This window comes from Neofelis nebulosa, chromosome 2 (genome assembly GCF_028018385.1).
Source record: "Neofelis nebulosa isolate mNeoNeb1 chromosome 2, mNeoNeb1.pri, whole genome shotgun sequence".
NCBI classification, from domain to species: domain Eukaryota; kingdom Metazoa; phylum Chordata; class Mammalia; order Carnivora; family Felidae; genus Neofelis; species Neofelis nebulosa.
In genome coordinates this window covers 60,377,430-60,399,558 of record NC_080783.1, presented here as the reverse complement: position 1 = coordinate 60,399,558, position 22,129 = coordinate 60,377,430, and the positions used below count along the sequence as shown (strand labels likewise).

The 22,129-nt window shown below is 40.7% G+C and overlaps 1 protein-coding gene across 2 annotated transcripts in view; it reads left to right on the top strand.

Annotated features, from left to right (window-relative positions):
• Positions 1-9,816: 9,816 nt before the first annotated feature.
• The window catches only part of MAP3K20 (mitogen-activated protein kinase kinase kinase 20), a 192,455-nt gene continuing 180,142 nt past the window's right edge, over positions 9,817-22,129 (top strand). The window contains exon 1 of one of the 2 annotated variants that reach the window (XM_058713740.1): positions 9,817-9,922. The gene's annotated coding sequence lies outside the window, so the exon portion shown is untranslated. Of the gene's footprint in view, positions 9,923-9,983; positions 10,119-22,129 lie in introns of those variants that run through there. The other variant, XM_058713750.1, reaches the window with a different exon arrangement.

The window sequence follows — 22,129 nt, the reverse complement described above, 5'->3', positions numbered from 1 at the left end:
TTGTATGCACATCAGCTTAATTTTCTCATAGCCCTAGTTCCAAACATGAAAATCTCCACTCCGACTGAGGACGAAGATATTGTTTGTCCTCAGCAAACAGAAGACCCTACTGTTATAAGGTCATTCTCTTTATTTTTTTTAATTTTTTTAATGTTTATTAATTTTTGAGAGAGAGAGAGAGAGACCGAGTGGAAGTGAGAGAGGGGCAGAGAGAGCGGGAGACACAGAATCCGAAACAGGCTCCAGGCTCTGAGCCGTCAGCACAGAGCCCGACGGGGGCTGGAACCCACGAACCGTGAGATCATGACCTGAGCCGAAGTCGGACGCTCAGCCGACTGAGCCACCCAGGCCCAGGGTCATTCTCTTTAGAGGGGTAGTATAAAAGACAAAACAAACAAAAACACCTTTTGTAAAATTGTTATAATAGAGAAAATAGTCTTATTTAAAACCAAAACTAGCTAAGCTCCTTCTGCCTCCTAAAGGTGAATGTCATAATTCATACTGGGAAAAGTAAATCTCTCCCCTCTCACTTTCTATTTCAGAAACCAGTGGGAAAAGAAAGAAGGAGCGACTGAAACATCAGTCTTCCGCAATTCTGCTGTGCCCTAGCACACATTCAACATGGACATACATTCACAGCAATAGGAGCCTTACCAAATCATTACCTTTCCATGCGGATAAATTTCCAGAATGCACATTGGTGTCACTTTTCCTTTCTCTTAAAATCCCCTAAGTCCTAATAAGCTTAGGGAATAGTTTTTCCCTGCTGGTCTTGACAAGTCCTCAGAGGCTGCAATGATATTTTCAATGCCCTTCAAAATATCAAAGGACTTCTACCAATTCCGAATTTTTTCCTGACCTTTACCATCTTGATAACTGGATGCTCAAGTTGTAGCAAACATTTCATTTAACTCTTCATTGGGGTTACTCTTCCTGGGTATTCTTCCTGGCTATGCGTCCAGCACTATCTCTCATATTTTTTCACTAGCTGTCATGAGTTATAACTTCACAAAATGAGAAAGAACAAGTCCAAGGCATGATAGCATTAATTCTAGTGTGCTGGCTGAGCCAACTATGAAAATACCCTGAAGCAAGCCTGCCAGTCAACGTGTCCCTCTGTGTACTTGAGATTCCCATGGAATCTTCCTATTCAGGGAAGTGTCCTATAGGAGAAAAATCTACTTCACAATAGCAGGGAAAATCCATGCCAGCTACTTAATAGTCAACAAAATTTTTCTTTCTTAAATATAACTAGAGATATCCAAGAAAACTAGTACCATAAGAGAGAAAAATAACGGGAAATAAAGAGAAAAAACTGACTCCAGAGGAAACAGAAATAATTCAGTAACTGAATAATAATAATAGTAGTAATGATAGCAAATATTTAGAATGTGAAACATGACTAATAGTAATAAGAATAATACATAGTTTTACTGAACACTAATTCTGAACCAGGTCCTGGTTTAAACACTATATATATATTTACTTATTTAATCCAAACATACACACACACACACACACAAACCCTATTATGGTCCCAGTTTTACAGATGAAGAAACCAAGGCTCAGAGAGGCTGAATAAAATACCCAAGGTCACACAGGTCATAAGCAGCATACCTCAGCCCCAGTCTATTTAATTCCCAAGCCCATGTTCTTTGTCCCTATGCTATATTGCATTGAGAAGCTTCATCATTGAGTTTTAGATACTTTGAAATCGTCACTAACATCTGTCTCAAGGGATCCATCAAGTTATCAAGTTCTCATATACTAAGACCACTCAAGTTCCAACCTGACTTGCCTAAGAGTCTGGGAAAGGGTGAGAGCTTGAATTTGATCCCCATCTACATACACATTAGAGATAAGACTACTGAAGTAAAACCTATGACTTTGAGAATACCTATAAGTTTCATTCATAGGATGTTAACACTAAATCTTGTTGTATCTAGATCCTTTGGGGCCACTAATAATCTGAATCATCTGGAGATACAGCTGATGCAACTTCCCTCAGAGTGTGGGGATGTTTGTTATAGATAACAAGCTGTATAACCTAACACACTGAAACTTGTTAGAGGGGTTTATGCAACTAAAAATGGAAAGTGGAAAAATGATGCAGATAAACTGGTTGTATAGACAAGTCAAGGTTGGTTAAGGGAGACTGAAGTTTGATTACTCAAAGGAAATAATTCAGTAGGATTTTGCAAACCTGACATGATTATTTTGAAATGTTTGCCTTAACAGTTTGGTAAGGTTTACTTTGTATTTGTAAAGTAAAACACTAAGACAATGATCCAGGTATTTCAACTCTTTTACTTTTGCCTGATATCCAGGGGTAAGGAGAATTGTGATATGTAGGAACATGAAGATTAATCTCATGCATAATGATTTAAAATTGCAATATGTGAACGTAAGTACTGAAATAAGTGGCATGTAGGAGGCCTCAGCTCATTGAAAATGAACACTGGTGCGATGGAAGGCCTAATAAGTAAGATGATGTGTGACATAAAAGGAAGCAAAGACTTAATGAACCTCATTCTCTGATTTGAAGGTAACATGTCTAAGCCTATTATAAAAAACAAAGTCACCCCAGATTCTCTAGGAGTCAGGGAGTCAGTGAGTAGATTTGTAAGAAAAGAAAATATGTACACACACTGACTCTAATATATATATTATCTTATCCTATATATATATTTAAAACGTGAATGCAATATATATATATATATATATATATATATATAGGCATTCTCTTGCTCAAAAAAAGATCTAGAATCTGTCTCTTTAGAACACTGATACTACACATAGGAAAATAAAATATTACTGTTTTAATTTTTTCATGTAGAATATTTCTTGTATCAGTGGAAGAATATCCACTGAGAAAAAAGGCTTAATTTCCTTTTATAAATAGCTGTGGATTAGAGTACATCAATAGTTCTCTGCTGTTGCTGTGCGTTTAAAGCCAAGATGATGACTGTATTGAAAAAGAGGGAAGAGAAAATCAATAGATTATTGCTTCAATGGAGCTCACAACAGTGCTGATTAGAGAACACAAATGGATTGCATAATAGTAAAATAACTATAAATTGGGGATGGATTTAAGCCTATGTTAAGACCATTCTTAACTGCATTGTATCTTTAGAAAACATGCATTGAAATTACAACAGCAAATTAAATCTATTCGACCGCAAAATTTAATACATAAGAAATAGCATTTATTAATGATCTGGAAGAGGGAGTAAATAGCATGTTAATGAAATTTGCAGATGATACTAAATTGGAAGGTGTTACAAACAACAATGTGGACAGGAGTTTAATACAAATGGACCTTTAAAAGTTAGGGAAAGCCAATGGGAGCAAAAAAAAAAAAAGGCATACAGAACTTAGAAAAATATTCACTGAAAAAATTTCAACTTGAGAAACAATACTGTAAAAGAAGTGTGGATGGAAAAGTGACTTTGAAATTTGATCAGGATTTCTGATTTTAATAAACTAGTTAATCTACTCTTGAGAGGTCCTAGACCAACTACTAGGAAAGAATCATTCCTTTACCCCTCCATCCCCTCTATAGGCAGATCAGAAGAACTATATTGCTCACTTGCAGGCCTTTGGGAGGTAAACAAAATGAAGAAAAAAGAGACCAGGTAAAATAGTTTTTAAAAATTGCATATTGAAGACAAAGGAATCAGTAGTAAATAGGGAAGATACAAGATTACATATTGGTATCATCATCTAATAGTGTTTACAATGAAGAGGGGCCATGAAAAATCTACAGATGCTTGAAAATTTTATATAAAAGCTGGTTGATGTCACTTGATTGTTTAAGAGCATTTATTCATTGGAACTAATAATTACCATATGAAATATAAATCTTGCTTTTCCAGATATCAACAAATAAAAGAGTTTTCCTTCTCAATCACAGGTGCCCAAACCCAACAAATTTGTGATATGCTGAATGTCTTATGGGAAAATATCATTGGTCTTCCTAGAATGTCTGGAAATTTAATTTTCAATTTGCTTTATCTAGAAAAATGGCAAGATGGGTTACCTGGAAGCTCTGGAGACACTAAGAAACTGAGTAATGTGTCTCTAATGTCCTACCAGCTCACCCGGGGCTAACCTATAGGTATCTGGGGATGAAAGCTTGGGTCTGCTTATTGAATCTGTTAAAGCAGAACCCTCATTTTCAGAAACATGACTATTTTCATAACACTTTCTGTTTCCCTTAAGATTTCATCTTCTCCTTGAGTGGAATCTACCACTGCCACATGTGTGATGGAGGGAGGAGAGAGTATTCCTGGTGGCCAGGCGTGATGCCGAGAGTGAGAAGTGATGGAGGAAAACCCAGGGTAGGAGGTGGAGGTGCTGGGAGAGGGGCAGCGCCAGGCCCATGAAGATGGGGATAACGTTGGTGAGGAAAATCTGGATTAGGTCATGTGCCCTAAGGATCTTGGACTTGATTTAGCAGTCAGTGAGGTGTCAGCAAAAGTGGCTGAGTAAAGGTTTTTGAGTTTTGATATGATTCTTCTATATACTGTATTAGATATTCCTTCCAAATACATGTTATTCCCTAATAGGCACGCCTCCAGGATCTTCATCCGAAGTACAGAGAAGTTGGACAGGGCAGGATAGAGAACAAAAGGCCAGCAATATACCATTAGAAAGCCTTTGTAAGGGAACACTGTACCCTAAGTGACACCATTACTTCTGGAGTATACCTTTGAAGCTGTTGTCAATCTGACAGCAATTTACTGTATTATGTTGTCATCAAAATTCCCTTCTGATTTTGTCATGTTTCACTGAAGAAGTCCTCATTGTCCTCCGTGATTCCAGCAGAGAAGACTAGGTTTGTCTGGTACGTCTTGATTTCAATGAATCCATGCCGGTTCTTGGTGTTCACATTCAAAGCAATTACCAGCTCTTCATCGAATCCTGGCATTTAATAATAACTCTAGGATCTTGCCAGAACATCATATCAACTGTTACATATTTGGGGAAGAAGCATATGAGTTTCTTGCAGTAAAGTAGGGCTAAGGGCCAACAGGAGAGATGGCGAGGCCCAATGCTGAAAGGGTATAACAAGCTCAGTTATCATTCAGTCACATTTTAGATCTTGGATATTGAAGAAGAATAGCACAGCAAAGAATAGTAAAGAGTAAGCCGTGCATACAACTCAAGACTCGGGTATGTAGGCTTTTATCATCTCGCATGACCATCAGGCAGTATGGTCCCAAGCAAGTGACAGCTGCCTAGGGATAGCCTGGTACCATGTCCCAGATTTCTGACGTCTAGCAAAATGCTCTTTTTCCTGTTCCGGGCAGCTGACCGGTGATGCTGCGTCTTGAGGCACGCAGGACACAAAGGGGTGGATTCCCTCCAGCTCAAGGAGCACCTCAGACTCTCTAAAATAGCAGTTCTCAAAGTGTACTTCTGGGAACCTCTTTAGTGAAACTGTAAAGTCAAATCTCATCTCCTAAAGATGCTAAGATGTTATTTTCACTGTGCTCTCTTACGAGTATACGGTCCAGTGGACTCTCCCAAAGGGTACATGTGGTGTGATACCGGAATACAGGAAATGCAGATGCAGATATGAGAATCCAACTTTCTTCTTTTAGGCCAGACATTAGAGAGGTTTGCAAAAGTATAAAACAATGACACTCTTCTCACTACTTTTTTTTTTTTTTTGGACAATATTTGTTTTTCATTAAAACGTGTTATTTAAGCAAGCATAAGTGAATTTTAAATACAAAGATTTCTGTTTTGATTTCTAATGTGATAAATATTGATAGAATTTACATAAACAAAAACTGTTTGGCACCCTCAAGCACTCGTTTAGAGTGTGAAGGAGTCCTGAGACCAAAATGTTGGAGAATTGCTTAATCTAAAAGAACAAGCTCTGAAGTCCACCTCTTGCTCCCTGAGGGAAGACAAGTTGCTAAAGCTTTCCAAGGCTTTTTCCTGCCCTACCGTGCAGGATGATGATTCGAACTGCCTGATAAGATGGTTGTGATGGAGACTGTGTGGAAAACTCTTAGCTCAGTGCACAGCACATGAGCTCTCAGTAAATACTAGCCATCACTGTTATTATTATCATGATTATTCTTCTTGTTGCTACGGCTGTCACTGTTTCTACCATCATGAGAACCATTACTCCCTCCTGGCCATGGCTTTACTCAGATATCTGTAGGATTTACTCCTTGAACTTGCTAAATGTTCTTGGGCCTTTGTACTTACTGTTCCCTTTGCCTGTGATACTTTTCCCATCTTTTTGTCCAGTAAATTCACTTCATTCTTCTCCTATGGACGTAGGGTTTCTTTGACCTCTTAGAATTGTGTTAGGTGCCCTGCTGTAATCCCACATCTTTGCCCTCTTAAGAGCACACCACAAAAATTAAAAAAAAAAAAAAAAAAAAAATAGGGGCGCCTGGGTGGCGCAGTCGGTTAAGCGTCCGACTTCAGCCAGGTCACGATCTCACGGTCCGTGAGTTCGAGCCCCGCGTCAGGCTCTGGGCTGATGGCTTGGAGCCTGGAGCCTGTTTCTGATTCCGTGTCTCCCTCTCTCTCTGCCCCTCCCCCGTTCATGCTCTGTCTCTCTCTGTCCCAAAAATAAATAAAAAACGTTGGAAAAAAAAAAAATTAAAAAAAAAAAAAAAAGCACACCACAATATAATCACTTGTGTCTTTTCTGGCTTTTCCACTGCACTCAGCAAACTCCGTGAGAACAGAGACCACGTCTTGGTCACTGTTATGATCAGCGGCTCAGCACAGTGCCTGCCGTTCAGTAAATGCCAGTGGAACACATTTTGCAAAAGTCTCCTATTTCTCTTCTTTCCCTTCTGCTTGCTCCTTTCATGCCCTGGAACACCTAAGCAGGTTTGGTACCTGGAATATTCCTGTGAACTCGTAAGTCCTTACGTTAGATGTGAAAGCTAAGTTCCAACAGTGACCTGGGCTTCATTTGTGATTTGAAGGTAATGGTCGCTTATCTCAAAGGATGTGTGACCATGTGCCTTCATTTCCCAGAGTGGTGCAGGAGGTAGAACACCAATCATTGTGTAAAAGCTGGTCATTCTTAGCTATGATGAGACTACTCACAGTCTGCAATGGGGGACTGAGATGGCTAAAGAAAATGCTCCTGGGTACCAGCGTGCCTCAGAGCTCTGGTCACTACAAACGGAGGGAAGGATAATCAGAATGCTTTCTTCCTTATAAATTGCCTTTCCTTCTATCCTTAATAGAATTTATGTCTGCACTTCTCTGATCTACTGATAGCTGGTGGCAGTCCCAGAATTTCTATTCAAGGGGAGCATAGGGACAACGATCTGAATGGGGGGACCAGAAGACTTTTTTCTGTAAGCTCTATTTGCATAGCAAATATACTGTTTTTTACTGACATTGCATATTTATTTTGGAGGGTGTTCTTGGATATAAGAGGGTGCTAAGGACTCCCAATCCACCCCACTGCTGAGAGTACATCTATTTTTAGTGTGGAGACATTTGAAGTAAAGGAATAGGAAGACTTGATAAGAGAGGTTTGACTAGGTCTCTTTTCTATTGCTATTTATATGTGTAAAGCTATGCAGGTGAGAATTAACCAATATATTCTCACAAAAAAAAAAAAATTGAAAGTTTGAAAAAGCAGAGTCAGTCAGGCATGGGAATAAGCACTAGACTTTATTTATTAGGTCTGGGGCCCAAAGAGATCAATATAGTCTTAAGGAAAAGGGCAGCTTGACCAAAGAAGAGTCAGACTTGAGGCAACCAGTTTATCACACAACTATGTATTTATTTCAGCTACGGACAGAACATAAGATATGACCTCAAGGAACTTGCAACCTAATTGGGAAGACGAGAGAATGCCTACCAGATGATCATTTAAGCAGACTTGTGAAACTACCCTTGAGTGTTCACTGTTCCTGCTGGTTAGTCTCTTCACCTAATTAAGTAAGGAAAACAGAGTGAAGGAAAAATGGATGGGTAGGAAAGGGGATGTGGTAAAAATATGAAGACTCTTTTTTTTTTTTTTAATTTTTTTTTCAACGTTTTTTATTTATTTTTGGGACAGAGAGAGACAGAGCATGAACGGGGGAGGGGCAGAGAGAGAGGGAGACACAGAATCGGAAACAGGCTCCAGGCTCCGAGCCGTCAGCCCAGAGCCTGACGCGGGGCTCGAACTCACGGACCGCAAGATCGTGACCTGGCTGAAGTCGGACGCTTAACCGACTGCGCCACCCAGGCGCCCCATGAAGCCTCTTTTAAGGCACGTGCTCCAAATTTAAAGTAATACATTCAGTTTTAAAGCTGGAGACTGCGGCTAACATCTAACTGGGCCCTCTTATTTTGCAGAGGAGAAAACTGCAGCCTGTCTAGCAAAGTACCCCAACTGATAAGTGGCAGGACTAAACAGGAGCCAGGTCTCTGATTCCCAGTGTCCTTTCCGTCACAGTGCAGTGCCTTCGAAGGTGAGGTAGAGTGACTGGAGTCATGTTATGCCTGGGTCCATCCTGAAGTCTTACTTTCCTCTTTAATGTTTAGATGACTTTTAGAATTATGTGATCACCTACAACAGTAATTTTGTTAGCATGACAGTTTTCATCAATCGCAATTTCTCAGTTACCAAAATAGACTCCATCAGTGCTGAAATTCCGAGTTCTCACCACAGGGAAAATTCAATAACTTAAACAACAGGCTAGAGAGTTGTGTGTTTAGCTTATATTCCCCCATCCCTCCGCTTTCATATCTTCAACTGGCTGATGACTTACAATTGTATTTCTCTCATGACCTCTTTTCCGAATCTCTGTTTCATATTTCAACTGCTGCATCTCTACCTGTTTTTCCTCCCATGACCTGGAACTCAACAGGAAGCCAGCTTCTCCCCCACACATCCCTATTTCTGTCAATGACACCATCCTTCTTCCAGTCATCCAGGTCTGACACTTTGGCATCATCTCTGACTCTTTCCTTCTTCTCTTCTACCTCCCCAGTTTCTGTGGCCTCTTCCTGAAACATGGCTCTCAATTCCATTCCTCCTTTTCGGGTTCCATTTTGTACACTCTTGCTCAGGTCCTCAGAATCCTATTACCACGTTGTGACAATATTGACCTCTCATGCTGCCTCCCAGTTTTGCTCTAGCAACACATCCTACAACCATGTGGGCTTCTCTCTCTCTCTCTCTCTCTCTCTCTAAATCACTGTTCAGACACAAGCACCTGTTTTAATGATTCTAGTTCTCCACAGTTCCCCAGTGCCCATGGATAATAAACCCCAAACTCAAACCCCTGGATAATGCTGCCAGTACCTTTTCGACCTCGGCTCCCTTTTCCTCCACAGAATCATCCTTCCCAATCAACAATCACTTTTCTTCCCAATACCTTTTACCACCTGTTGCTCACACGTGAAAAGGATTCTAGTCTTCTCATCTGAACTCAGTTTTGTTAAAGTCACCAACCAGGGCAGCAGACCATGACCCCTCCTCACAATTCCGTAGGTATTTACTTACGGTTCCATCGCGGCAGCCTTCAGCCCTATCTCCTAGAAACATCTTTCCAGGTCTGTGCCCTTCCTTCCCAACTAGATAATTAACTCCTGCAAGGTATGAAGCAGCCTCCCATCTCTTTGTACTCCCAGCGCCTCTGACACAGTAAATATTTGTTGGAAAAGGACTGACTTGACCATACAAGTGGGGTCAACTTGTTAAAATGAGGTGAAGCTACCGAGAGGTCCACAGGCACGCCTCCCTCTCCCCTCCACGCGCTGCAGGGCTAGTGCGCTCCCCGCTCAGCTCCTCCATCCGGCGCTGCGGAGGCTGCCGGGGCGGACGGAGTCCTCGGGGGTGCAGGCCCGGGAGGCCCGAGCGCTTCCCCACGCCCCGCCGGCCCGCTAGTCTGAGCAGCGGCGCGGGCAGGGAGGCCCGGCCGTTCCGCGCTCGGAGGTAGGTGGTGCTGTTGTCGCGACTGTCTTCCTCATTGGCGCGGGGCGGAGAGGCGGAATGTTCAACTCCTGACTCGGGCGGAAGCGTGGGAGCCGCGCGGGCCGCCGTCCTCTCGACCCCCGGTCGCCGTCCCTGCCCTCGCCGCGCGCGGGCCTCGGCGCCCCCGGCTGCCGCTCGCGCCCGGCCCGGAAGCCAGGTAAGGGCCAGGCCGGAGGCCGCGGAGGGCGAGGTGGGTCGGAGGCCCCTCGCGCTCGCGAGTCTCCCGGCGTCTCGGGGCCGAGGCCCTGACGGCCTGCGGGGCCCCGCTCGGCACCCTCCCCGACCCAGGGCCCTCCGGGCGGCTGCGGCCGGAGCGAGCGTTCCCGCCGCCCGCGGAGTTCCGCGCCGCGGCCCAGAGGGCCCAAAGTTCGGACCGGTCCCACGCAGAAGTTGGCGCCCGGAAGGGCGGGCGCCGCGTGTCGGGCTTTCTCGGCCCTGCGCTCGGCGCCGGTGTCGGGGGCCGCCGCTTCCCCTCGCCGAGCGCCGGGCCCCCCGCCGGCCGAGCCCGCGACCCCGGGGCCCGAGCGCCGGCTTCTCAGCGGACGAGCCGGCACCTCTGGGAGGCGAAACGCGAGTCTTCCAAATCAGGGCAGGGCGCGGGCCACTTCCCAGCAGAGGGCTGTGCTTGCGAGGAGAGACCACTAACTTCTGCTTTCCACCCGGCCCGGGCGGCTTCTTCCACCTCGAGCGGCCCTCCCCGGGACAGCGTGCGGCTCGCGCCGCCCGCACCCTCCAGCGAACCTTTCTGCCACCGGCGAGGGTAGCTCCCACCCTACCCGGGTGTCCCTCGGCGACCCCCATGGCGTCCCCCGGTCCGCGGGCCCCGCGACCTGGCCCAGGCCGGCAGGGCAGCGCTGAGGCCGCCGCCACGCCTCGCTTGCTCCTGACAGCTTGCAGACCGACTTTGATACAGACCCGGCGAGATGGCTTCGAATTGCCTAAAAAACGGGGCAGCCCATTGTTAGATTGCTGCAAATGTGCGTTTCTGATGCGCCTCGAGATCTCTGCATAAGCACTGTTTGTGGAGGACTTAATTAGTATTTTTGTTAATAACGAAAGCAACATCGTTTAGTGGCCCGCTCTGGATGATACTACAATAAGCAGCTCTCGATTAATAATGGTGTATTAGAATCGCCTCAGATGGTTGCTGAAGTATATTCCTGTTTTATCCCCGAACCTGTTTTACCGGGAGCCTTCTTGCTTTCCTGACCTCAGTTGAAGTGAGCAGTCAGGATGCAGTGGATCCCAACCCACAGTCACTTTTAAAGACAAAAATAAACAGGTGATTCAAGACAGTTAATGATTTCTTTGTAGTAGGCCTACATCTCCACGGTGAAATTTCATGTCGTTTTTCGATTTTCAAAAAAAAATATGTGACAGCTACATTTTAATTATGGTTTTGGTCTTTGTTTAAAGTTCCGGCTACAGTAGTGAGAGATTTGGGAGATTGCAAATGAACGTGAATTTGGTTTGTTTGGAAACAGTGGATTAAGGTAGAGGAAAATGGTCTTATAAAGCAATGTGTACTCTTAGTCTTTCACAGCATAATTCCTACTATAACTTTTCTCGAGTTTTTTTTAACCTGGAAGATATTATTTAAATCAAAAGTCATAATGGTAATAATTCCAGAGTAAATGACCACCGTGCAATGACAAGGGCCCTTGTCTAGGAAAGGAAAGATGATTGATCTCTTCTTACTCTTTTAGGGGACACTTAAGACACATTAAAGAGAGACAAAGAGAGAAATATCCAAATATTAAGCAGGAGGATTTGGATCTAAAAATGGATGGTCAAAGATCTTGGGAACTGAGGGACCTTCTTGCCAAATAAGGAAACTTGGCAAGCTGCTCTGTGTATTTTAAGTTAGCACAAGAGTGAGTGTTATTGGCAATATATTGGCTGAGTGCCTATCTGAAATGAGCAGTGAAACTGACTTTGACAGGGCTACCAAACTATAAACAGGAGTTATGAGGGGCGTGGAGTAAATAATCTAGTCAGAGAAAACATTGGCGAAATTACAATGACGTTTCATGAAAAGAGGTCAGACATAGAGTGAAGCTATTAGTGTGGAGTAAAAGAGAAAAATGGACAGTTTTTAGAAATTGTTAGATTCAAAGAAAAGAGAGGAGAGAATCAATGATTTTTTTTTTAAGCCAGAAAAAGGTGTTTTGTGGTGATATAGTACCTCTTGGAATAAGATAGCCTTATATCTGGATCCAGAGATACTGAAAATAAAAATCAATTTGGATCATTTGTTTTCCATTTTATTCTACCCAGGACAGATTGACAGGGAGGGTGTCTTGTCTATCTAAATGTAATAGGAACAGCTAAGGCACCTTTTGGTCTTACTGCAGGGAAGATTTAGGCTACTTCTTTCGTGGCTATTAACCTTGCCCCACTACACACAAATAAGCAGAGTTCCAGCTGTGACCAGAAAACTGTACCTGTTAAGGAAAGAGAGCTATAAATGCTAGAGCTTAGATTGGTCTGACTGATACATGGGTGCTTTTGTGTCAGACCCTCCTACGGACAGCTGAAGCATCGATTATGCCCTAATAGCAGTTAAATAATCCCAACACTGTAGAAGATTCTCTGAGAACAAAGTAGCCATGCTTTGCCACCCTAACCCCCCATCACAATTGCTAATAGGAAATTAAAGCCTCAAATGGAACTTCAGGTGGATGACAAGCAATCTAGTGATTATTGTAATAAGCAAAGTGTTTTTTTTTTTTTTTTTTTTTTAAATTTTTTTTTTTCAACGTTTTTTATTTATTTTTGGGACAGAGAGAGACAGAGCATGAACGGGGGAGGGGCAGAGAGAGAGGGAGACACAGAATCGGAAACAGGCTCCAGGCTCCGAGCCATCAGCCCAGAGCCTGACGCGGGGCTCGAACTCACGGACCGCGAGATCGTGACCTGGCTGAAGTCGGACGCTTAACCGACTGCGCCACCCAGGCGCCCCAGTAATAAGCAAAGTGTTTAAAGAAAACGGCAGATTAGAAGGAAGAGGCAGAATGATACAGTGAGAAAAAAGACATACGGGGGAAAAAAAAAAGATATGACTTTGAAGTCAGACCTGAGTTTGAATCCTAGTCATGTCGCTTGTAAGTTCAGCACTTGGCTTGGGCAACTTTCATACCCATCCTCAGTTTTGTCATGTGTACATTGGGCACAGCCTTCTTGCTGCACAAGCTTATGAGCATGTGGTAATGCTTGAACCAGAGCTTAAAACTTCAGCCACCATAACTGAATAGTAAGGAGTGTTTTCCACATTCTCAAATCAGACACAGAGCAGGCTGCTTGTCTCACCTATACCCAGGTAAGGCTTGCTCTTGGTAGCTGGCTCTGTTCCCAAATCATACTTCATGTGTGTATGCAGGGCTGGGAGGTTTTCATAGATACTCCCCTGCTTTGAGTATAAGGATTTGAAAAGCAGCTTTGTGTACCTCTGTGTTTATGTATAACTTTGAGATTTTTTGGGGAAAGAATCTGAAAGTTAATGCATTTAAATATATGAAGAATTTGAAGAACTCAGGAGTTGTGTGACTAGGGGAAGATTATGACCTAGAAAAGCTAAACCAAAATTACTTGGAACCATTCTTAAAGCTGGCTTTGAGCACAGTTTATCTTCAGGGACTAACCTCCTTCTTTCTGGACTTTGTATAGGAAAACCAAGAAGAGAAGGCAAGAATCATTATCTAAAAGGTCATGGAAAAAGTCTGCTTATGAGACTTTTTTTTTTTTTTAACCAAAGTATCCTATTGTGGAGAAGAATGTATTTCTTCAGGGATCCGTAAATATCCCCGTAAATAAAATAAAGACTCCCATATAAGCAAGCACTTTCTTTAAAATCTTGTATTTAATCTTAAAAACTCATGTGAATTTTGCATTCTCTTCTGTACTGTTTGACTTTACTGAACAAACCAGTACAGGCATGTATGGTCCCTTAGATCTTAAGGTAAAATTGACTTGTAGGAACTGGATTTATTCATACACCTTCTGCACAGTGCTGGGTGCTCCACATGTGGGGGAGCGTGAGCCTGGTTCTGATAAATGAATGTGCGCCATTAAGCTTTGCAGCCCAGCCCACTGCATGGGGTAATGCAATTTCATTTTGCTGAGAAAAGAATAATAGTATATCATCATCCAAAGATTTTTTATTTTCTGTGGTTATACTGTGGCTTTCAGCATGAACAAAGCTTTTTGCCTTTGGAAGTGGAGGAGAGGGGAAAGAATAGTGGAAGGATAGAAATCTGGAATATGATGCTCACCTTTTCAACCTGTTTGGGAGGAGGAATTGAGGAGTATGGCCCAGTCATCTCCATTATTTCCATTACTGATGCTGATCACTGTTCCTTTACTTTGCCAGGGACTCTGAGGTTCATGACTGTAATACCATCCATACTTTGTAGTAGGTTGATTAGTCATAGCATACTCATAGGGTTGGAGTAGGTCTTAAAAACCATTCATGCTGTTCTAGCTGTTGCAAGAATCTCCTATTCCACATGGCCACCTCCCATTGAACACTCTCAGCGATAGGCAGCTCACTACTAGACAGAGTGGCATATTTTCTTATTAGGTAATTCTAATAACCAGGAATTCTCTCTGTAGTTTTTAGCTTTGTCTCTGGATCGATACATAATATAGGGTCTTCCATGGTCTTCTCTGGTTTTAGCAATCCCCATTTGCTGTCATCTTATGTCGAGGTTACTAGGTTTTAACTGTCATATTTACCCTTCTCAGGGAACATTTGTTCCAGGTAATTAGTCCAAGATGGTACCTGTTTGTTAGCACCTAGGGTAGTCAGATACTTTCTATTTGACAGAAAATGGTGCAGCACAAGAAGCAGCACATTTGGGGATGGGTGAGCCTGCTGACTGAAGTAAGCCTTGTTTATTCTTGTTTTCTCCGCCACCTCCCCAAACATCTGTGAATTCCTCTTCCTGCCAACCCATGGAAACGTGCCGTCTCAATGCTCCTTTACTTTCCTCGGAGACTCTGGTCCAGCTTTCTTCTATGCCTCCAGTCGCTCAACACAACAAGCACCTCCGCCATGACCCATGTCATGGGTTGTACCTACTCCATGTTGCCTAGTTGGGCTTCTATTTGAGCACAGACACATTTCCACACAGTATTTCTGTGCCATAAGTGCCCCTGTCTCCTACATTCCTGTTCCTCCAGTGTTTTGCCTCAAGTAACTGACATTTCTGGCAAGGAAGTATGTCATGGAAGTCTATTTTCATTAATTGAAATATTAAAGTACAAGTAAGAATGTTTCATTTAACTAGCTCATTTTTATTTTAACCTTTGCTCTAATTAGAGGGGTTTGTTACTTGTGTGATGAAGCATAGAGGAAAAAAAAATGAAACAATAGCTATTTTTTGGATTCTTAAAGTCTAGTTCTCTCTGATATCCATAACTAAAGATCCTATTCACTGAGTTCAGCCAGTTCTTTACAGGATATGCTGTTTTCCAGTAGAAGCCTTGGAGGAAGGAAGGGATATCTATGGTAGACACAAGTACTAGTTGGTTCTATTTGCAACCTAGTCTCCTCCAGCGAGTCTTACAGATCTTTTTTGAGTGATTTAAAAACAACAGTAGAACAGCAGTCCTGTTCCAGAATAGAATGTTAGAATCTTTGACCTTGCTCTTATGAACAAATACGCCAAACTCCAGCTTTCCCCATGCTTTGAAGATAAGACTTGTAGGAAAGAAATAGTTGTAGAACCATAATCCAAGTGGTATTGTTTTAATACACATGATGAAAAAGCATATTTTTATTATTGTATTCACTAATCTGTGGTAAAGAGGCTGAAATAATACTAGCATAAATAAATATTAGAGCAACAAGGTTGGCAAAATAATTTGTCGAGAGCTGTTTTATAAAAGGGTTTTTTTTTTCTGGTCAGATTTAGGTCATAATAAAATAGTTTTTTTTTCTATACTGCGTCAAAAATAAACTTTTGTGAAGAAGGGAAAAAGGAAAATGTAAATTAGGGATAGAAAAAGAGGAAGAATCTGAATTCAGAAATCACAGGTCCATATAAACCTAAAAGAAAAATCCAGAAAAAGTCCAAAGACCTATTTTCTAGTAAAGTTATTAGTCCTTTTATAAGGTGGGTTTAATTTTAAAAGAAGTTATGATTTACAGGTATTTAATGAAGCTGGTTGTAGTTTCTTGAATCCATTTGACATGTAGTAGATAAGATTTAAAGGAAGACAGTGGCCACCATGGAAGTAGGTATACTCTAGAAATGTACCAAGTGAATGCTATCATTGAATCAATAGGTCCTAAAAACTCTGGTATCTTAAAAAGTGCCATACACACACACACACAAAAAAAACAAAAAAAAAAACCAAAAAAACCCCAAAAAAACCCTATCATCTTTTAATAACTTAGTCTCATTATGAAAAAATAATTTAAAAGAAAATTATAATTACTTAATAAGATCTTGCAAAAATAGCCAAAACCAAAAGTAGCAAACAGAGCAGTGAGAAAGAATTAAAACATATGCACATAAGAAGGATTCATGGACCAATAGTACATTTATCTATTAATCATTGCTCTGCAAAACTAATGGAGATACAAAACAATTCTGAAAACACAGGGAGGAAAACTGAGGAAAGCATACCCAATGGTGAAAGCTGAAGGAGTAGATGACTAAATATTAAATATGGTAACAAGACTTATAAAGATAACTTGAGAAGCATAATTTCCATGTATTGAGTATTGTGTACTAGGTGCTGGGCACTATGCCAGGCACTTTCATGGCATCTCTTACTCCCTAGCAACTATGCAGGATGGGTATTATTTCCAGTGAGAAAATGGAGGTCAGAGAGGTACAATGCCTGGGCCAAGGTCTAACAGCTAATAAGCTCAGATTCACTAATGGATCTAATTGGGGTGCTTCCCCTGGACCATGCTGCTTTTGTGTTGGAATAGTGGTATTTGGAAGTAAGACTCATTAAAGAAGTCAGGTAATACTCTGCAAACTTCATAATTTTGAGCTAGCAACTTGAAGACATTTGATAACAGAATGGAAGAGATTTCAGATTTTTTATTTATTGGGTTGGAAATGTCAGGGTCAGAAAATGTGATTGGTTCAAGGTTACCAAGAGCTAGAGGCAGAATTCAAACTCCTATCTATTTAATTCTAAATCTTGTTTTTTTAATGTTAGAACGTTAGTCTTTTTTGTTTTATTTTGTTGTTTTTAATTCAGGACCAAAGTCCATTTTTTTGGACTTGAAAGCTGAAAACTTTAAAGTCAAATAATTCTCCACTTAAGGTTTTCTGCCTCCATATAGTTTCACTTGTGATAGTTCATTGATGGTAACACACACACACACACACACACACACACACACACACGTGTGTATATGTTTGCTTTCAGCAATTTCGTAGTTAAAAATCTTTTTTAAATTTCAATTTTAAGAAAATTTTTAAAAATTGAAAAGGTTTGTCTTACTATTCAAGTACTCAAACGATTGGACTCGACCATCACATTAGTGATTTTCAACATTTTCAGTGCTATGACACCCTGTTATGCTCTGAGTTTTGTGCTGTCCCTGCTCTAACTTACCCATCAGTGCTGTGTGGTAGATACTTACTAATATTTAAAGCATCTGTGAGAGTTTAGGAAACAAGTTAAAATGCTAGCAAATTAGGACTGGGTATTGTTGCATGGAGAAAAATTGCCTTTCTTGTGTAAAAGCAATTATTTTAACATGGCGGGATATAAACCTTTGATTGGGTATACCATGTAAATACATTTATATAAATGACTCTTATTATTAAATTTATGTGTATTCACTGGAGAACACATCTGAAAAATTAGAATGTGATTTGATCAGGTAACAGTCTTCCCCAAGATGCTGTAAGTATGATTAATCAGCAACTCACATTTGCCATTCTTCTGATCATACGTTGATCCTCTTAGAATAATGATTTTAAATTAAAGGGAGTTAGCTCAAGGGGAAAAATAAATATACAGGTATCTTCTGCTTTTCGAAAATTTGCATTATACCACTTTGCTTTGTGGAAGACCTATATTAGTACCTGTTTTTGCTAACAGAAAGAAATCTGAAGAGGATTTTCACTTTTAGGGAAAACATGTGAAAAGGGAAAATTGCATTCAGCATTTGTTTTGCAGTGAGCTCTTGTAGAGGCAGCACGTACCCTGAGCTTCTCTCCCTGGAACCATGCTCAGCATCAAGCCGTCATAGCTTTGAACTGTGTTTGAGAGCATCTGTACTTTATTTTATCTTGATTTATTTTGTGCATCCATTAACAAGATGTGTCCTGAGGTATCAGAAAAGCCTTTAAGAGGGGTTACTTTTTGGGTCCGGAAATATTCAAAAATTTTCCATGTAAATTAATGGCAGTTTCTTTTTTGCTTTACAGCATTTTGGCTAACGAAAGATTTCATGGGAAGGCTGTACTTTTAGATAGCTGGGGAAACCTATACGTGGTCTGATACTCATGTAGATGGCAATGGGAATCTCAATTAGGTTTTTCATCTCAGTCCATGATGTTTGGCCAAGCTTGCTGGAATTAAAACCTGTGCTCCTATACCCCAGAATTGTTAGTCTCTTCCATAATAAGATGGGACTTAATTTTTTATGGTCTCAGTAAAACATTCAAATAATTACATAGTCCCATTCATACATAGCTCTTTTCCAAATGGCAGGATGTATCACAAAGTGAGTAACAGTGATTCTGGGGAAGAATATGATTAATTGCCTCATCTTGAGGAGTGAAGGTCCTGGAGAACTCTACTTCTCCTAGATCAACTTCCTCTGGCACTTTTAGATCAGTGTCAAATGTAACTGATCCTACCTCCGTTCATCCATATTCCCTGGACTTGCTCTGTACCTGAGGTTTAGATTTATTCATATTGATATCATCCTGGTTCAGATCTCTAGGTTTGTTTTGAAAAGAATTTCCTTCCTTCTTCCTCCTCTTCTTTTTCCTTTGGACTCCTAGACACCTTATTCTGAAGTCCAAACATTTTATCCTCAGTTTCCCAAGCATCCCAGACAGTAGTTTCCAAATTAGGATTTGCCTCATAATCCTCTGGGGGAACTTGTAAAAGCAACAGTTCTCAGATTTTAGTCTGATTGGAATCTTTCTAGCTGCAAAAGATAACAGAAGAATAGCCAGAAACTATTTATTCATTCATTTGTTCATTCAGCAATTTTTGAATGGAAAAAAATCAGTGCAATTGTATCTGGCTGTGTACTAGGTGCTTAAGAAGATCCAGATGTAAATGGAAATGGGTTTTGCCTTTAAGGGATTTATGGTCCCTTAAAGGTGGGAAGTAAGTGGGAAAGATGAATAGGTAAAGAAAGGTGCTAAGGCACAGAGGGAGAATTTAATTCTGCTCACGAGACTTGAAACAGATAGTTAGGGACAGGAATTTCCTGAGAAGAGAAAGACGTTCAAAGCAGAAATCCCTTATGCAAAGGAAAGGAGATGTGAGAGGGGTAGGAGTACCATGTACTGGTAACTGCAAGGAGTTCCCCATGTGTGCAGGGAGAATGAGAAAACAAGAAGCAAAAGTAGCTATAAGTGGTAAAGGAATAACACAAGAAAATTTCCCAGAATTAAAAGACGAGAGTTCGCTGGGAGTACAGGCTGAGAGAGTTCACCGAATGTCCTCCCAATGAATGAAAAAGATTCATTCCTAAATATGCCCTATTAATCTCGGGCATCCAGAGATGAATACAGGGTCCTAAAAGCTTTCAGAGAGAAGGTAATAGTGTGAAAAGGATTAGTTAGTTACCAGAGCAGTATCAGGCTGCTTTACAGCCACATTAGAAATTAGAAGACTATGAAGTAATACTTTTAAAATTATAAGGAAAATTATTCCCTACCTTGAATTGTAAACTCAGCCAGGCTACCAATGAAGACATTTTAGGACACACAGATTCTCAAAAAATTACATTCTGGGTACTCTATTAGGTTGCTAATGGGAGATACACACTGTCAAAACAGAGAAACCAGGGAATTCTAGGACAGGGGTTCTCACAGAGGAGAAGGTAAAGGAAATTTTAGGATGATCGTGAAAGGAAGTCCCAGTCCAAGTCAGGCCTAGAGAACAACCATTCCAGCCAGATTGAATTGAGATGAAGAGTATAGGAGGAATGTCTTTAAGAAAAAAATAGAACAACCTCCCCCAAATTACCTGATATTTTTATTTTATTGAGAGGAGTTTTGCCATTCTTGGGAGAGTTTAATGAGGTGAATAAGTGCTAAGTATTTAAAAAGCTAAGCAAATAACAAAAACAGAGCAACTAATAACTCTAGGAGAAACAAAAAGTTGTCCAAGAAAGGAAAAGTCATTGAATCCTACAGAGCATTCCTAGGAATATTTACTTTGTCAGCCTACTATTGACTTAACTAGATGTTACAATATAGTTGGAAGCTGGGACGATTGGGCAAGTGTGACATATTTCTATGCAAAGAGGTGAAGGGGGTATATGAGAACTAAATTCTTTTTTCCACAAGGAGAAGTTAATAGATAACATCTGAAATGGAACAATCAAGAAATAGCAATATGATCACACTTTTTAGAAATACAGAGGTAAATAGCAGAAGAAAATGCTAAAGGAGTTGAAATTAGTTCCCTCTGGAGAGAGAATAAGGTGTGGGGAGGGGTGGAGCAGGAGAGTTCTATTTTTTTATTACAAGCTTTGTAGTCCTATTTTATTTTTATACTTTGATAAAAATAAAAGCAATTAATAACAATATAGATGGACATAGCATCTGTAACGTGGAGGGAATCTTGCAAGTGGTGCTTTGCCTTTTATTGAACAAACTTCTTAGCTTGCATATTCTATGTACCTACCTTTGGCACATTCCTAAATTTTTTCCAAACTTTCTTCTTTTCTATGATTAACTGAATGTGAACTGAAACAAAAGTTAGTAAGGTGAATTGTTGACTTACATATGTATAGACTAAAGCTGGATGCTATGGGCTTCCCCCCAACCCACCCCTGTATTTTTGTGTAGACAGTAAGCTTTTAAACTTTAGGATAAACAGTCCTCTCTTTGCCTTCTCCCCAAAATAGAGCAGAGTTTGACTTTATGTAAGAAATCAGCACTCTTGAGGTGTCTGGCTGGCTCAGTAGGTAGAACATGTGACTCTTGATCTTGGGGTCGTGAGTTCAAGCACCACATTGGGCTTACTTAAAAAAAAAAAATCAGCATTCTTCAGTGACATGATGTTCCTAAAATGGGATTGCTAGTCAGCTGCACATTAAGATCTCTGAGCCGACTGTGGACATCACTCAGCAAAGCTTCAAGTTGTTTATGAAGAAATTTTGTCAATTTTATAGATACAAACTGTCCCCTCCACCTTTTTATTTTGAAAATAATCAAACCCCACAGAAAAATGGAAAGAATAGTGAAACACTCATATAACTTTTGCCTAGAATCACTAGTTCTTAACATTTTGTTACATTTGCTTCCTCTCTATGCCGGTGCCCTGTTTTTAGAGATTAAGGAGCAGGGGTTTGAACCATTTTAAATTAAGTTGTAGGTATAATGCTTAAATATGTCTCCCAGTAGATCTCCCAATAACAAGGACATCCTCCTACTGAACCAGAATACTATTATTATCCATGGATAAGATAATAATACCTAATATATAGTTAGTGTTCAATTTTCTCTAAAATCCCAATAATACTTTCTGTAGATTTTTTTTATTCCAGAGTCCAGTCAGTGTTCATTCATTGCATTTAGTCATCATATGCTAGAAGTTTTCCTTTTTTTTTTTTTTTTTAAGTCTCTCATGACTTTGACAGTTATGAAGATCCCAGACCAGTTGTTTTGTATACATATGCATTTGTCTTTCTGCACCCTCACTGTGAGATTCTGGTAAGAATCTGTATACAAACTTTTGTTCTCCACCTGCTTTTTATGCAGGTTCAACATTTTAGTGCTTTATTTTCTTGCTTTCTTGTTTTGTTTGTATGTTTTTGTTTTGTTTTTCCTGGGAATCTGTGGTTTGGCATGTGGTGTAAAGAATGACCACTTACCCAGAGAATAGTAAAACTCCTTAGACTGCAGAAAATATCACCGTAATAATCTCTGGGAGAGGTAATCTGTTCCTCTGGAAACAACATAATATATTTTTTTTTTTTTACACTCTTGGCAGAGGTTTTGG